At 42.7% G+C, this 16,456-nt stretch overlaps 1 long non-coding RNA gene across 1 annotated transcript; it reads right to left on the bottom strand.

The window, feature by feature from the left end:
• Window positions 1-4,371: 4,371 nt before the first annotated feature.
• On the bottom strand, window positions 4,372-6,506 carry LOC129048214 (uncharacterized). The gene is made up of 2 exons (XR_008510387.2): window positions 6,389-6,506; window positions 4,372-5,116 (listed from the first exon to the last, which is right to left on the bottom strand). It is a non-coding gene; the product is annotated as an uncharacterized LOC129048214 (long non-coding RNA).
• Between the last annotated feature and the right edge of the window lie 9,950 nt (window positions 6,507-16,456).

The following is a 16,456-nucleotide window of genomic DNA, read 5'->3' as shown; positions in this document are numbered from 1 at the left end:
CAAATTGTAAAGACCATCGAGGCTAGGAAGAAACTGCGTCAACTAACGAGCAAAATAACCAGCTAACATCATAATGACAGGATCAAATTCACACATAACAATATTAACTTTAAATGTAAATGGGCTCAATGCTCCAATTAAAAGACACAGGCTGGCAAATTGGATAAAGAGTCGAGACCCATCAGTCTGCTGTATTCAGGAGACCCATCTCACATGCAGAGATACACATAGGTTCAAAATAAAGGGATGGAGGACGATCTACCAAGCAAATGGAAAACAAAAAAAGGCAGGGGTTGCAATCCTAGTCTCTGATAAAACAGACTTTAAACCAACAAAGATCAAAAGAGACAAAGAAGGCCATTACATAATAGTAAAGGGATCAATTCAACAAGAAGAACTAACTATCCTAAATATATATGCACCCAATACAGGAGCACCCAGATTCATAAAGTAAGTCCTTAGAGACCTACAAAGAGACTTAGACTCCCACACAATAATAATGGGAGACTTTAACACCCCACTGTCAACATTAGACAGATCAATGAGACAGAAGGTTAACAAGGATATCCAGGACTTGAACTCAGCTCTGCACCAAGCAAACCTAATAGACATCTACAGAACTCTACACCCCAAATCAACAGAATATACATTCTTCCCAGCACCACATCACACTTATTCCAAAATAGACCATATATTTGGAAGTAAAGCACTCCTCAGCAAATGTAAGAAAACAGAAATCACAACAAACTGTCTCTCAGACCACAGTGCAATCAAATTAGAACTCAGGATTAAGAAACTCACTCAAAACTGCTCAACTACATGCAAACTGAACAACCTGCTCCTGAATGACTACTGGGTAAATAATGAAATGAAGGCAGAAATAAAGATGTTCTTTGAAACCAATGAGAACAAAGACACAACATACCAGAATCTCTGGGACACATTTAAAGCAGTGTGCAGAGGGAAATTTATAGCACTAAATGCCCACAAGAGAAAGCAGAAAAGATCTAAAATTGACACCCTAACATCACAATTAAAAGAACTAGAGAAGCAAGAGCAAACACATTCAAAAGCTAGCAGAAGGCAAGAAATAACTAGGATCAGAGCAGAACTGAAGGAGATAGAGATATAAAAAACCCTTCAAAAAATCAATGAATGCAGGAGCTGGTTTTTTGAAAGGATCAACAAAATTGATAGACCATTAGCAAGACTAATACAGAAGAGAGAAGAATCAAATAGATGCAATAAAAAATGATAAAGGGGATATCACCACCAATCCCACAGAAATACAAACTACCATCAGAGAATATTATAAACACCTCTAAACAGATAAACTAGAAAATCTAGAAGAAATGGATAAATTCCTCGACACATACACCCTCCCAAGACTAAACCAGGAAGAAGTTGAATTGCTGAATAGACCAATAACAGGCTCTGAAATTGAGGCAATAATTAATAGCCTACCAACCAAAAAAAGTCCAGGACCAGACAGATTCACAGACAAATTCTACCAGAGGTACAAAGAGGAGCTGGTACCATTCCTTCTGAAACTATTCCAATCAATAGAAAAAGAGGGAATCCTCCCTAACTCAATTTATGAGGCCAGCATCATCCTGATACCAAAGCCTGGCAGAGAAACAACCAAAAAAGGGAATTTTAGACCAATATCTCTGATGAACATTGATGCAAAAATCCTCAATGAAATACTGGCAAAACGAATCCAGCAGCGCATCAAAAAGCTTATCCACCATGATCATCCCTGGGATGCAAGGCCGGTTCAACATATGCAAATCAATAAACATAATCCATCACATAAACAGAGCCAATGACAAAAACCACATGATTATTTCAATAGATGCAGAAAAGGCCTTCCAACAGCCCTTCGTGCTGAAAACTCTCAATAAACTAAGCATTGATGGAACGTATCTCAAAATAATAAGAGCTATTTATGACAAACCCACAGCCAGTATCATACTGAATGGGCAAAAACTGGAAGCATTATCTTTGAAAACTGGCACAAGACAGGGATGCCCTCTCTCACCACTCCTATTCAACATAGTGTTGGAAGTTCTGGCCAGGGCAATCAGGCAAGAGAAAAAAGTAAAGGGTATTCAAATAGGAAAAGAGGAAGTCAAATTGTCCCTGTTTACAGATGACATAATTGTGTATTTAGAAAACCCCATCATCTCAGCCCAAAATCTCCTTTAGCTGATAAGTAACTTCAGCAAAGCCTCAGGATACAAAAATCAATGTGCAAAAATCACAAGCATTCTTATACACCAATAACAGACAAACAGAGAGCCAAATCATGAGTGAACTCCCACTCTCAATTGCTTCAAAGAGAATACCTAGGAATCCACCTTAAAAGGGATGTGAGGGACCTCTTCAAGGAGGACTACAAACCACTGTTCAATGAAATAAAAGAGGACACAAACAAATGGAAGAACATTCCATGCTCATGGATAGGAAGAATCAATATCGTGAAAATGGCCATACTGCCCAAGGTAATTTATAGATTCAATGCCATCCCCATCAAGCTACCAATGACTTTCTTCACAGAATTGGAAAAAACTACTTTAAAGCTCATGTGGAACCAAGAAAGAGCCCACATTGCCAAGACAATCCTAAGCAAAAAGAACAAAGCTGGAGGCATCACACTACCTGACTTCAAACTGTACTACAAGGCTACAATAACCAAAACAGCATGGTACTGGTACCAAAACAGAGATATAGTTCAATGGAACACAACAGAGTCCCCAGAAATAACACCACACATCTACAACCATCTGATCTTTAACAAACCTGACAAGAACAAGAAATGGGAAAGGATTCCCTGTTTAATAAATGGTGCTTGGAAAACTGGCTAGCCATATGTAGAAAGCTGAAACTGGATCCCTTCCTTACACCTTATACAAAAATTAATTCAAGATGGATTAAAGACTTACATGTTAGACCTAAAACCATAAAAACCCTAGAAGAAAACCTAGGCAATACCATTCAGGACATAGGCATGGGCAAGGACTTCATGACTAAAACACCAAAAGCAATGGCAATAAAAACCAAAATAGGCAAATGGGATCTAATTAAACTAAACAGCTTCTGCACAGCAAAAGAAACCACTATCAGAGTGAACAGGCAACCTACAGAATGGGAGAAAATTTTTGCAATCTACCCATCTGACAAAGGGCTAATATCCAGAATCTACAAAGAACTTAAATAAATTTACAAGAAAAAGTCAAACAACCCCATGAAAAAGTGGGCAAAGGATATGAACAGACACTTCTCAAAAGAAGACATTTATGCAGCCAACAGACACATGAAAAAATGCTCATCATCACAGGTCATCAGAGAAATGCAAATCAAAACCACAATGAGATACCATTTCACACCAGTTAGAATGGTGATCATTAAAAAGTCAGGAAACAACAGGTGCTGGAGAGGATGTGGAAAAATAGGAACACTTTTACACTGTTGGTGGGAGTGTAAACTAGTTCAACCATTGTGGAAGACAGTGTGGCGATTCCTCAAGGACCTAGAACTAGAAATATCATTTGACCCAGCAATCCCATTCCTGGGTATATACCCAAAGGATTATAAATCATGCTGCTATAAAGACACATGCACACGTATGTTTATTGTGACACTATTCACAATAGCAAAGACTTGGAACCAACCCAAATGTCCATCAGTGATAGACTGGGTTAAGAAAATGTGACATATATACACCAGGGAATACTCCGCAGCCATAAAAAAGGATGAGTTCATGTCCTTTGTAGCAACATGGATGAAGCTGGAAACCATCATTCTGAGCAAACTATTGCAAGGACAGAAAACCAACCACTGCATGTTCTCACTCATAGGTGGAAATTGAACAATGAGAACACTTGGACACAGGGCGGGGAACATCACACACAGGGGCCTGTCATGGGATGGGGTATGGGGGAGGGAGAGCATTAGGAGAAATACCTAATGTAAATGATGAGTTAATGGGTGCACCAAACCAACATGGCACATGTATACATATATAACAATCCTGCACACTGTGCACATGTGCCCTAGAACTTAAAGTATAATAAAAAATAAAAAATAAAATAGAAAGAATAACATCTGAAGTGGGAACTTTAAGTGCAAAATTGTTCTGTTACCAAAACATCAAAAAAGTTTTGTAAATAGATGATGTTTTAATCTTTTTTTCAGTTCTGGTTCAAGAACTTAACAAAAATGACATACATAAAAAGGATATTAAGAAATATATTCAGTAGATGCAGCAAACACACAGGCAGTTCTGTTGAACTCTGTGGCTTCAGAGCAAGAAGAAATAAATGAACCAATTGATATTAATGAGGAAAACACAAACCCACAATGTGTAACTTAAAAAACAATTCTATATTTAATCATTCAGGTTAACACAGCCATACAAACTGGTATTTAAGAAATCTCACCAGTTAGCCTATTTTTCATTTTTCCATGTATTTCCAGGAGAGATCACCACAAGTAAGTCAGAGTGCATGCATTAAAGTCAAAATGATTGGTGCCTTCAAGAGGAAGATCCCTGAATCATGCAAGGAGCTTCATTCAGAAAGAAGACCTTCTTCTGTACCTTCAAAATGTTCTTCACTGCACTGGAACCAGGATGGTGATGATAACGATGGTCAGGGCTCAAGCTCAGGCCCTTCCCTGCTGCATGCCATAAATCAGTGCCCGAAGGGACAGGAAGCAGAGGAGCCCATGAGGGTGGCCTTCTCCAGAACAGATGCTCCCCATTCAGCCACACTTGGCCTGGATGTGCATACCAGGTGTGAGGCTATTGATTCAAATCTGGGTTAAGGAACCCGGCTTCTCCAGGGCTCCAATGTGAGGACTAGCAGGGTGCTGCCATCAGGTCAGGAAGTGGCTTGGAATGGGGGCCATTCCCACTGCATATCTGACACTGTGGATCCATTCCAATGCCCAGGAAGCTGGGGTGAAGAGGACAGGCTTTGGCGTGCGACACCCTGAGGCTCAAGTCCAGGATGTGGGCTCTGAGGCGAGTTAGTTTAGCTCCGAGCCTCAGTGTTTCTCTCTGAAAGTGGAGTTAGCAGTGTCTTCGTGTGAGACTTCCTGTGAGAATTCAGTACTGCATGAAAAGTGGCCCAAAGCACATAATTAATTATTGCTCATTATTTGTATCACCTGTAAGCTACTTCATTACGTTGATGGCCTTTCTGTAATGAACAGCATATTATATTAAAATATAAGCTTATTTATTCATGTAGCAGATATTCATTAGGCAACTATTATGTGCCAAACTCTAGACTAGTTCTGGGTTATAGAAAAATGGATAAGACTAGTTCCTATCTTCAAAGAGCTAGCAAGATAGGAGAGAAAACAGATTCATGCAATTGCCTAAAATAATAATGAGAATAACAGCAGTAATAACTTGAGACCCCCAGTATGTGCCAGTTCCATTGGTGTGTGGGTTATGGATTGCCAGGGTCATCCCACAGAGTACAGCTTATGGAATCATATTTAAACCTCATGACAATTGCCAAGTGTCTTAGCAACTCAGGCTTTCATAACAAAATACCACAGACTGGGTTGCTTCAACAAGGGTGATTTGTTTTTTCATGGTTCTGGAGACTGAAAGTCTAAAATCAAGGTTCCAGCAGGGTTGGTTCCCAGTAAGACTTCTCTCCTCAGCTTGTAGACAGCTGCCTATGTGCTATGTCTTCACATGGCAGAGTGAGCAAGCTCTCTGGTGTCTCTTCATATAAGGACACTAACCTCATCATGAGGATCCACCCTTAAGTCCTTCACCTAAATCTAATCACCTCCCCAAAGGCCTCATCTCCAAATACTATCACACTAGGGGTAAGAACTTCACATATGAATTGGGGGAACACAATTCCATCCACAGCACGGAGGTAACCACTACTATTCTGACTTTCTACACAAAGACACAGGGATTCTGACAGGCCAAGTTGCCCAGGGCCTGTCAGGACTTGCCCAGAGTCACCAGCAAGTATGGGACAGAATTGGAATTCAAATTCAGGATTTGTTTCTACAGAGAAATGGCCAAGAAACCTTTAGAATCCCAAGAAAAAGCAATTAATTTTCAAGGAGGCAGAAGTACTGCGACATATTGAGGCAGAGCCTCTCATCCTGACCTTGAAAGATGCGAGAGGTTCCCCAGGCAGAGAGGAAGATAAAGGAAGAACTGGAGCATCAAGCAAGCAGCCTGCAGGAACCAGTACTGGAAAAGCAATGAGGGCTGGGAGGGTGAGCACAAACAGAGAGATGGGGTCAGGGCAGGAAACGTGGGCAAAGGCCAGGGTCAGAACCTGGGCTGCAACCTTGGGAGTCAGCCAAAGATGCTAAGTGGGGCTGAGGTGATTAAATTCATACCCACCAAAGTCATTATTCCAGCAGAGGGAGAAGCAGGAGATGCTGGGAAAGAGGAGAGACCAGCCAGGAAGATGTAACAATAGCCCCATGGTAATAATGGGCCTCTGAGTTCTGAAACAGCCAATAGAGGAGAATGACAAGGAGGGGCAATGATGACCCAAGGAGATGGCGGATCCCCAGGAAACACAGGGTAGGCTCATGGTGGTAAAGTGTGCCAGGTGATGTGGACCTTAGAGGAGAAATGCCCAGGGCACAGGGTGCTGACTCAGGGGCTACAGGACAGTGCCATGGACTGTTTGTCCCCCCAGAATCCATATGTTGAAACCTAACCCCCAGTGTGATGGTATTTGCAGATGGGATCTTTGGAAAGTAATTAGGTTTAAATGAGATCATGACAGTGGCAGCCCGTGATGAGATGAGTGCCCTGAGAGATCCCAGAGAGCTCTCTCATGCTTTTCCTGCCATATGAGGCCACAGTGAGAAGGTGCTGTCTATGAATGCGGAAGCAGGCTCTCACCAGACACTAAACTGCTGGTGCCTTGGTCTGGGACTTCTCAGCCCCCAGAACTGTGAGAAATAAATCCTGTTCATTAAAGATGCTTCATGACATCATTTAGGGGAAAGAGTCAATCCTGTTTCTTAAAGAGGACTAAACAGTGTCCACCTGTTACTTCAGAAAGCCATGGCACTAGCAGTGCTGTAGCAATGGCCTGGGGCGTCTCTCCCCTCAGAGGCAATTCAGATCCGCTGGGGCTTTTCAAGGGAGCAAGTCCTGGCTCTGTGGGGCTCGCCTTGAGCTTAGTTCCTTAAAATTGCAAAGTCACCATGGAGTCAGATTAGAATGGAGCCCATGTCACATATTGAGGGAAATATTTTCATGCTTTTTCTCCATTATCTACTTATTAAAAGCAATCTACTAAACTTGCAGGTGACTTTGTCTTTAAGCACACCACTCCTGTCAAGGAGAGACATGGTCTCTTCATTTTATACCCTGTTGGCAGCCCTGATAGGACAGTCAATGATTTTTCCTCATTTAACCAGAACCACAGAGGGTTTTCTGATGTGTCGTATCCACCCAGCTAGGGTTCTCCTATATTGTGCTTATGAAACAGATTTCTGGAATCTAATTTTAGAATCTTCCATTTACTCCTGCAAGCTTCACCTTGTTGATCTCAGCTCAATTTATGATTTTTTCACATTTATTTCCACTCATTATTTTGTTTTCTATTTCATATGCGCTTTTATATTTCTTACTGGAATGTTAGGTAAGTATGTCTTCCATGATGCCATTCAACCCCATTGATTAAAATGTTGAAGAGAATAGGTTCAATGACAGAGCTCTGTGGCCATCCACTAGAGATCACCCCAGCTTGAGAAACAGTCAATGTTTAACATTCTTAGACATAATTCTGTTCTAACCACTAGAGCCAAACTAAAAATCTAGTAGACCAGGAATAATTTGAAAGAGCCTCAGAAGGCTGGGCCTTCAAGCTCCCATCTCTATCCCAGTGTTTCCATTCCTGGCACTGAAGCCCCTGGGATCTCATCCTTAGGTTTCAGATCCACTGCCCTAGGCCAGCCGCTCACCCTGCTGATCCAGAGCCGGCTCCAAATCAGCGCAGCCCATGGGCCCAGAGCGCCAAAGTCCTGACCAGCCCCTGCCAGGCACAGCTTTCCAAAGCAGGCATTTTTATCACTGTTGTTGCTTTTAATCTTGCTGTAAAGAGGCACATAATTTCTTGCCAGTTCCTCCTGGCAGCCTCTTAGGAAAATCACTGTGTGTGTGTGTATGTGTGTGTGTGTAAAGTGTGTGAAGACAGAAGGCCTAAATTCCCCCACTACCCAGGGCTCCTCCCATCCTTCTTTTCATAGCTAATTTCGTTAAGTGTTTAAACAATGTAAATCCGGCAGCCTTCCTTCATTAAAGCTGTGAGATTGAGGGCAGCTGCCGCCTAGCTATGGGCCTTCCCAGCCAGCCTCGGAGCCGAAGCGTCCATCAGCTTTCCCGAAATAGCGAAGCTCTGCTTCCTTCCCTGCCTCCCCTGGAATGACCCTGGGGGAAGGATACTCCATTTCCTACACCCAGATTGCTTTATTTATGACCATCCAATGAGTCCATATTTGGACAAAAAAATATCACCACCATGTGGAATGAAATCATGCAGCTGTAAATAACTGATGTAAGTGTTTAAATTAAAAGGAGCTCACGATAAGATTGTGTATGTATGGAACTAGGTATAGACGGGGAGTATGTGAACTGGACTCCATTCTGTGACAGGCAGGGTGACCCAGGACAGGACAAGTAGGGCTCTGACAACTTCAGGGGCCTTATGGCTGAGGAGCTGTTCAACACCATTCTTCGTCAGATTCTGCAAACCTGGATGAGGATAGCCAAGGAGTCCAGCTCCTTAAAAATACAAAGTCACCGTCAAATCACATTAGAATGGAGCCCATGCCACATATTGAAGGAAACATTTTCACGCTTTTTCTCCATTATCTACTTATTAAAAACAATTTATTAACCTTGCAGGTGACTTTGTCTTTAAGCACACCACTCCTGTCAAGAAGAGCTGTGTGGTCTCATTTTAGACCCTGTTGGCAGCTCTGGTAAGAGAGTCAATAATTTTTCCTCATAGGTACACATAAATGCATTCTAGAGAAGTCTTGTGAAAACCTAATCAAATTTGCAACACATCAGCATGTTTAGTATTTAAGATACTTTGTACAGTGAAGAATCACCTTATAAACCAATAATTATCCTGTGATCCTGCAATGTTGCTTAAAATGAAACCTGCCTACCTGGGTTTGAAAGCTTATATTTCCAGAACAGTTTAGACTTCACAATGAAGATCACTCCTTCTAAAACATGACCCTTCCACAGCGAGCCATTCTCACTCCACCATGAAGCATTTATGCCTGAAATCCAAATGGAGAGTAAGAGTCAGTGAAAGTCACTCTCCTGTTGGAAATGGAAATTACTCCAGATAGATTTTGGTTCCACCATTGGCTGAGGCTCAACAATTGCCAGCTGGATGATGAACCAATGCTTGGGAGTCAGGAAATGGTATATTCACAACTGACCAAAGCCCGGCTTCTTTTCTTTTCTCTTGAATGCATGTCAGTGGCCTCCCTGGGCTTGCCATCTATGCCACCCTGAAGGGGCACATGTGCGTTGCAGGCTCTCAGTCAATATTTTATGATAACAATAGCATCATTGTGAGGATCCCTCACAAACATGATGTTTGTGAGGATTACAAACACCATGTTGTAAAACATGGGTGTTTACAACATGTAAAACATGTTGTAAAACATGGGTGTTTTATAACACAACCAAAAACTAGGCACTAGTGCAAATTTTAACTGGTAGTTGGGAAATGTGTTAAGATGTTTTTATGATCAATTTGTAGATCAATGTTCTAAGTATATTTGGAAAAACACATTATCCATTTGTGCAATACAAATACGTGACATGGTTTGAATCCTCTACTCACTTATTGGTTGTTGTCCATGTGATTTGTTGCAACACAAGTTTGTTAACATCACTACAACAACGGTGCTTCCCTTATTTTCTTTTTTATTGCTAAAACTTTTGTTAATTACATTTGATGCTTTTTTTTAATCACTATAGAAGTGTGCAAAATTGTCATTCTTTCATTGTGGATTTTTTCTTTTAGCTGTTTTGGCCTTGAGTTCCACCTTGTCTCTTGTTCATATTCACACTCCTGTCTCTTTTTGTTTGGATTCATTCACTATATCATTGCCCACTGCCTTATTTTCAATATTTTGGATTAACTGGGTACACTAATGCAGTATTTAGATTTTACTCTTAACCAAATGTGAGTCTGTGATTCAAAATAAGAGTTCATCCTGATCATTTTATTAACATGATTTATATGCTTAATTTTATTTCTGCTATTTTGTTTTATGGTCATTTTTAATACACCTTTTATATTGAGGTTACTTTTTTAACCTGACTTTTCCCTTGTGATTTGGAACTCACATCTACTATTTTCATTCTGTTAGTAATGACATTTAATAAGAATGCACTAGAATCTACTTTCTCTAATTTTCATTATCAAAAATAGGCCTGGCATAGTGGCCCACACCTGCAATCCCAGTGCTTTGAGAGGCTGAGGCAGGAGGATCACTTGAGCCCAGGAGTTCAAAGTTACAGTAAGCTGTGATTGCACCACTGCACTTCAGTTTGGGCAAAAGAGCAAGACCCCTCTTCAGGGAAAAAAAAAAAAAAGAAAAGACAATATAAATTGATCCTTCTCTGTGTGATATGAGGAATATACTCCACTTTTACATCTTGTCTTCTGGCCATTCAATTACCAATTTTCAGTGATACAGTAGGTAATTTGAACTAGATAACTACCACTTAATTAATATTTTTAACCATGTGTCCTCTTTTGGAAATTATTTTTGGCATTCTTGTTGTGTTTTAATGTCCTATTGAGAATTACATTAATTTTGTTCTATAGTTTATGTTTGTTTTGGGGGAAGAGGTTATTTGTTTATTTTTATTAGTATTTTATATCATGAATTCTCCATTTTTGGATTTGATATTTTGATTCCTCACTCAATTGGCTTAAAAATGACTCACTAAGATGTTTCTTGTTTGCATTTTTTTGTGGCTGTTGTCTCTCCAGACCCTCACGTGGGGTCTGAACTTCTCAAGTTCACAAGAGGACGCAGCTCTTCTGCACTGGGATCTCAATGTCCCCATGGCAGCTAGGGGAGCCAAAATGAGAGAATGCAGGACAGACACTTCAATTTAAATTTCAGATAAACATGAAATAACGCTTCTGGTATAAGAATGCCCCCAGTATTGCCTGGGCATCCTGCATTTTATCTGGAAACCCCATGTGGGTCACCATACTTTTCTTGGTCACATTTCTGCAACTGATGATCATTCTCTTCGTGTTACAAAGAAACAGGAACCAAGTTGTATCACCTTGACCCTCACTGAATTTGTTTTTTTTTTTTTTTCTTGAAATTGAAATAAATTATCAGGGTAAATCTAGGCAACAAAAGCCCTTCATTATTTTGTCTAGATTTCTGAAAAGTCTTTCTTTAGCTTGGGAAAATTTCCACCAAATAGTTCTTTAATGATAGCTCCACTTTTGGAGGTTCTTTCTCTGGAATGCCTAATATTTATAAATTAAATATATCTCAGCTCATGCTTTTCCTATATTTTCTCTAATTAATGTTCTCTTATCCTCTTCCTCTGACTTCCGTGATGTCAAATTTGACTTCTCTCTTATAAAACCTTTTTTACTGAAAGGTCCATTTTGCTCTCCCCTTCCCCATTTCCATTTCTGAAATGAACATTTTTTAAATCTTCTCACAGCCTTCCCTACCCTGTTTTTTTTTTTCTTTATGGTTCTCTACTCGAATTTCATGGAAGAAATGCTCATTTGAAGTTTATTGGAAACACAAATCAGAAGTGTTCTCAAAATTTTCCCATCTCTTTCAGAAACTATATTTTATAGGAAAATATTTTCCCTGATTCCTCAGAGTGCTTCCTCCTTTTGAACTGTGCTATCTTCTCATTCTCCTGGTAATTTTCATCTGTGTGCTCAACATTAGAGAGGGAGTGCAATGTTTGACCAGAACCATTAGTGGAGATCCCGGTGTGAGTTATTCCCACCCAAGGGAAGGGGCAGGGAAGAAGACCGAGTTCTCAGTTCTCTATGCTAATTCAGCAGCCCCAGGAGCCAGGAAGCAAGCCGTTCTGAGATGGCCTGCGCGGAGCCTCTCTGCCCTTGGTTCTTTTCTCAGTTTGGAAGGCACTGGGAGTTTCCTGGAAGTGCCCTTGTTCTCTGCTGAGCACCAGCAAGGGTCACCCCTGTTCTTGGCCTGTTCATGGCTCACAGCCCATGACAAGTGTCAGCTGGGGTTAGTGCCTCCCTGGCTTTGTGAAAGGCAGAATTTCTACCTACAAATCCTACAGCCTCCCTCTTCCCCTCTGGGCCTCTCTTCCGGACAGCACACATGCCAGGAAAAGCTACGGGGCATTGGAGAGAGTCTTCTAGACCTTCCCCATGATCCTTCCCAACCACAGTGTTCCTCCTTTACATGTAAGCAACTAAGCTAAGGGAACTCTCGACATTTCCATCATGTGGCTGTCACCCTACCCTTCCCTCAGCCGATTCACATTTCCCCGTTCATACAGTAACAAAGCATGTCAGCATGTAGTTTGCTTAGGATAATTTCTCAGATTTCACAGTATGAATATTTTGCTGAATTTTCTCCCTTGAAAAGAGTCCATCTTTCCTTTTTCTGGAACAAATGATATGTAAAAAGCTGTATAAACCCCATTTTCATTTGGAAGCTGTTCCATGAAATATATTGTCTAATTTAACAATGGGTCCCATTGTCAAATTTATTCTCAATACCAAGGCCAGCCATAGATTATCAAAACTTGCAGGCTGGTCAGCGTTCTGTGGGCTTCTGGTGAGATGTTTTACAGATAACATTCTGTATAGGAAGCAATTGTGGCTTCATTCTATGATAGGCAAGGTGCCAGGAAATGCTAAATCAAGTGGCAATCGAGTCCCTAAAGAAAGTCATTTCTGATTTATGGTGATAGCTCCAACAATTCTGCTGAACTTTTTACACATTGAAATGACTACTTAGTTATGTTTTCCATTAGAGCAGAGAACAGCTGGCCTGCCAGAGACCCAGCATGGCAGCTGGAATGCAGAAACCTTCATACCATTAACCCCGAAGCCTGAGAAAAAGATTTCTTATTTCCAAAATGTAAGTGCTTGTTTTCGCCCAGCACATCTGACACCCTGAGTCAGTGGTGGTGTTCAGAAAGTGGCAAGCAGCCTGAACTGGGCTGGAGGCGGGGGCAGGAAAAGAGGAGTCAGGCGCTGGCGCAATGGGGACTGAGCACTAGCAGGAGCTCCCCAAGGGCTGGGGGTGGTCTGCGTTATTTTTTAATTTATCACAGTTTCAAGAGACTTATCTTGAGCAGTCTTATCTTTCCAGCTGCTGGAGCTGCCTGAAACCCTCTGGAGTGTGTGTGTGTGTGTGTGTCCACGTGCACGTGTGTGCTTTCTTCTGTGTTTGTATATTTTGCTCCTGGAGCTTTGAGAAGAGCCTAGATTGGTATTGTCCAACAGAGTGTGATACAAAGCACATACGTAGTTTCAAATGTTCTAGGAGCCACACTAAAAATAAAAAAAAAAAAGAGTAAAAAGAAACTAGTAAAATCATTTAATATAATTTATTTAACTTAATACATCCAAAATATTATCAGTTCAGCATGTAACCTTCACATAACTTATTAATGGGATCGGTTGCTTTCTTCTCTTCAGGCCAGGTCTTTGAGCTCGTGTGTGTCTGCCATGCATTTCACACTCACAGCCCACCTCCTGTGGATTGCCACACGCCTGGTTCTCAGTAGCTCGTGTGCCGGCAGCTGGGATGGGGGCAGGCTGGGCAGTGAAGAACAACCTCCCCCTGTTCTAACTCATTCAGCTCTGCTCGGGTCTGCGTATTTCCCTGGTCCTGAAGCTCCCCCTCTCGGAGGCGCCCCTCTACCAGCCCCTTGAAGAATCGTGTGTGAACCATCACCCCTAGCCCTGTGCTACCAGCCCACCTCACTCACAGGTCATGCAGAACTTTGTAACTAAAATCCCAGGACCTGGAAAATACATGTATGGGAGCTCCCAGACATAACAGAATCACTTCTGGACTCCCAGGAGAAGGCCATATCTTTCCCTTGGTCTTCCCTGCCCACTTCCAATCGTTGTCTCACCCTGTTTCTCCACAAACTCTCTCCTCTTTTCCTCTCGGCTCGCCCTTTCCAGATTGAGCAGGATGGTAGTGGGGCTGCTGGGGGGCATTTCTGGGTCCTGTCCTGGGGAAACAGTTTGCAGAGGGGAGGCATGGAAAGGCAAGGCCTGCTCTCACTGCACTGTCAGTCCTGCAGCTAAGAGTCTGAGGCTGGACCACTGCCTCTGCATGGGACAACAAAACCGGGCTGGCGGCGCTCCCGCGGTAGTTCCCAGACACCCACAGCCCAGGCAAGTGGCGCACCTGAGTAAAGCTGTCTGGGTATCAGATGGGACCGGTGGGCCTGGAAAACACAGGCCCCACCCAGGACATTTAAATTCAGCTTTTAACCCTGTGCAAGCCAAGCAAAACCAGTGGGAGCCAAAGAGTCATCAGCTTGTGGTTCCCAAGAGAGGAACGGGTCCTGGGGACTCTGTTCACAGCTGGTAGGTATCGAGGGACAGCTACCTTGCCTCCTGCCCCACCTTTTTAGGGATCTACTGTCTATAAACTGCTGGATGTCAGGTACCTGGTTCATCATCTTCATCTTCATGCACGTCAACAGCCACATCACTGACCTTCCAACCAACCTGCCAGCCTTACCAACCCTCAGTCCTCGCCTCTAATGGCCCTAAATTCCATCCGGAATCAGACCCTCAAGTGAAGTGAAATGCAGCCTGTAACTCAGAGAGTGGCAGGTTGTCTTCTCTGAACCAGTGTCAGGTGCTACTTTCTCCGCAACCCTAGGCTGTAGGCACTCGGCAGCCCCAGAATCTGCAGGCTTAGCCCTGCCATCCGGACAGCAGTCCCTGCTGCTGCTCAGTGGGGCCATGCAGCCCAAGACGAGCCTGGACTCCCTCACAGTCTCTGCACTGTCAGGGTCCTCTAAGCTCTGCCAGGTCTCCCTAGTCAGAATGCAACATGTCTGTCTCCATGTTCCGAATTGCATCCGGTCCACCCGCAGGGCCTGGAGCCCTGCCCAGAGGTCCAGGTGGAAGGCATGATGCCCTGTGCAGTCCTGCCCAGACCCCTTCTCAGGAGGTAAGACTCTGCCCTACACATCCAGCAAGGTGCTAATCAGATCAGGTGGAACGAGAATGTCATTGCCTCATAGTCCACCTGCAGGTACTGGAAATTGCTACCATTGCCCAGACTAGCGGAATAGATTTCACCTTCAAAAGCAACCCTGGCCTGGATCCTGCTGCTTCTGCCACATCTATTTCCAGCTTCCTCTTCCTCCTGGCCTCCTTCTGAAGTCCCAACATGATGTCCTGCCAAGTCACATAGGTAATGGCCATGCCGGCTTCTTAAGCCATCCATTTCATTTTATGTCTTTTCCTTCTTGGGACGCAATGAGCTAAAGTGAAGAGAGTAAGTGCTTTTGAGTCTGAGGAATTTCATCTTGAATCTCGGCTCCAAGATTTAATCATTCTGTAATTCTTGGGCAAATTGCTTACCATCTTTGAACCTCAATGTTTTTTCATCATTAACATGTAATCAATCCTACTTCATAAGGTTATCAGGATGATCAAAACAGATCATGTAGGTAAGATACTTAGCACATAGCAGACACGGCTACCTGCTGGCTACTGTTTTGAGTGGACCTGCACTTTGCCCATGTTGTAATTGCCAGCCTCTTAGCTCTTACCTGTTCCCAGTTGCCATTAGGAGACTTTGACTGCCTTTGATCCTGTTCACAGCCTAAATCCCACAAGTTGCTCTTTTCCAATGGGCTTGTGTAGACGGTCCGGCAACAGTCCTGCCCATCCCCAGCTGCCTTGTCACAGCCTCTGCCTGTGGCTGGGACTTATCTGAATCTTTCGCACATCCCTCACTACCTCCTGCCAAGAAGCCACATCTGATGTTCTGGACGTCTGCATTTGGGGGTCATGAGGCTCAATCATCAGGAGGGCCAGAAAGCGATAAGGGAAGAATCCAGTTTCCAAGGGTCTCCAACATGGCATAAGCCACTGTGGGAAGGAAAAGATGGTTTCTCCAAATACAGGCTGGGCAGATGCTGTAAGAGCTCACTGTCAGGATGGTCTTTCCAGTGGTGCCTCTTAATGGGTGCATCATTTATTGAAACCCTATCTGAGCTGTCTGCTTTTGCAGCTGTTGGATATTACTCTCTCACTCAGTGGTCATTCAAGAGCTGAGACCTTTTAGGTAATTGATGAACATTGCAGAATGACTGACACTCAGCTAGCTCTTAAAACCAACCCCCGTATCACCGCCACAATACACAAAAGTTTATTTCTCACACAATATTCAATTTGAGTCAGGC

Source organism: Pongo abelii, chromosome 8, assembly GCF_028885655.2.
Source record: "Pongo abelii isolate AG06213 chromosome 8, NHGRI_mPonAbe1-v2.0_pri, whole genome shotgun sequence".
In the NCBI taxonomy this organism is placed as follows: Eukaryota; Metazoa; Chordata; class Mammalia; order Primates; family Hominidae; genus Pongo; species Pongo abelii.
This window is presented reverse-complemented; position numbering and strand designations above follow the sequence as displayed.